Source organism: Mandrillus leucophaeus, unplaced genomic scaffold (genome assembly GCF_000951045.1).
Source record: "Mandrillus leucophaeus isolate KB7577 unplaced genomic scaffold, Mleu.le_1.0 Scaffold1032, whole genome shotgun sequence".
Lineage (NCBI taxonomy): Eukaryota > Metazoa > Chordata > Mammalia > Primates > Cercopithecidae > Mandrillus > Mandrillus leucophaeus.
In genome coordinates, this window is record NW_012098455.1 from 753,622 (window position 1) to 755,454 (window position 1,833).

Consider the following 1,833-nt stretch of genomic DNA (forward strand, 5'->3'; position numbering starts at 1 on the left):
AATACGCAGGCACCACATGTATTAAGTTTGTAACTAATGCAAAAGAAATTATCCCCAATTCAGCAGCTTAAAATGACACAAACATATAAGCAGTTCTGCAGATCAGAAATCCATGCAGCCTGGATTGGTTTCTCTGCTTAGGATCTCACAAAATCAAAGTTAAGGTATCAACTAGGCTGCTGACTAATTGAGGACTCAGAGAGATACTGTTTTCAAGCTGATTTGGGTTATGGGCAGGTCTAACTTCTTAAAGTTGTAGAACTGAGGTAGCCGTATACTTGCGGTCTTGGCTGAGGCCACTCTAAGCTACTTGAGCCACCTCCATACCTCCTTAGGTGCACCCTTCTATCTTCTAAGCAGTAATGGTGCATCATCATTATGGTGGCTGACATAAAGATTATTCATGGGTTTGGCAACATGAACTTTCACTTACCAGGTCCATCTCACTACAGCCACTGCTCACTATTCAATCTGCCAGCAGTAGAGACCAACACTGAGTCCCCAGTATGGCACCATGTCCCAGAGTGGTCACTCAGCTTCCAGGTAGCACTGTGATTACTTGAGTCTGCTTCCACAATTGAAGGGGCATCACTTTGTTCTTGCTCAAATAGACACTTATTCTGCATATGGATTTTCATTCCCACCCACGGTACTTCAAGAAAATCAATACTGTGGTATTAGGAAAGGCTGTATCCACCATCATGGTATACCACACTGCACCAGTTTTCAACATGAAACTCACATGACAGGAAATGAAGTATGGGAATGGGTTCATGCTAATGGATTTCACTAGCCTTGTGATGTTCCTCAACATCCTGAAGTGGCTGGCTCAATAGAACAGTGGAGTGATCTTTAAAGCCTGACTGTAGTTCTACTCTGTGGCAGTGCCTTGAGGAGCTTGGCTGACAATCTCAGAGGTGGCAATGCTGTATCCCAGCCTTAAGTATAAGGAACTATTTCTCCCATAGCAACACCTATGTCTTCAAGAATGAAAGAGGCAAGATTCAGGTCTCCTCTCACTATTACTCCTGGGTATCTAGTAGCCAAATTTTTCTTTTTGTGCTCAAGAAGCAAAGTTTGCTCTCAAGTAACCAACTTTTGGCTCTATTGAACTAGAGGTCTTAGTTACAAATTGAGACATTTTTTCAACAGGGGAACCAAAAATGATTCCATTGAAATGAAAATTGTGTCTGCCAGCTGACCACTTTGAACTCTTCATTCCTTTCAACCAAGAGACAAAGTAGGGGGTCCACTACTGGCTCGGGTGATGAAAACCGAAAAAAAAAAAAAAAGAGAGAGATTAGGTTTCTACTACACTAGGGGCTCAGGAAGAGTAAGTCTGATATGTCTAGTCCTCCCGTGTTTGCAATTAGAGTTAATGGAAAATCACAGCAACCCCATCAAGACAGGATATCTAATGGTTCAGACTCTTCCATAATGAAGGTTTGATGAAGGTTTGAGTCATCCTGCCAGGCCAAGCACCATGACCAACTGACATGCTATCTCAGGGCAAAGGGAATGCGAAATGGGTAGTGAAAGAAGGCAGTTATAAATACCAGCTACAACAATGTGAGCTGCTGCAGAAACCACGACTGTAATAGTCTTTACCTAATGGGTTAATAATATCTACCAGCATAGGTGGGAATACAAAACAACCAAAAAACAAGTTATTCTTTCAAATGAAATGCTTAGGGAAAAAGAACAACTTTTACTAACAGACATTTCTTAGCCTCTGAAAGGCCATTTGATTCAGTAACATATGCCAGGAGACTTCAGCAATATCCTGCTCCACTGTAGAAAACAGCAATCTGATCCTTTTCTCTCCTCAATCAT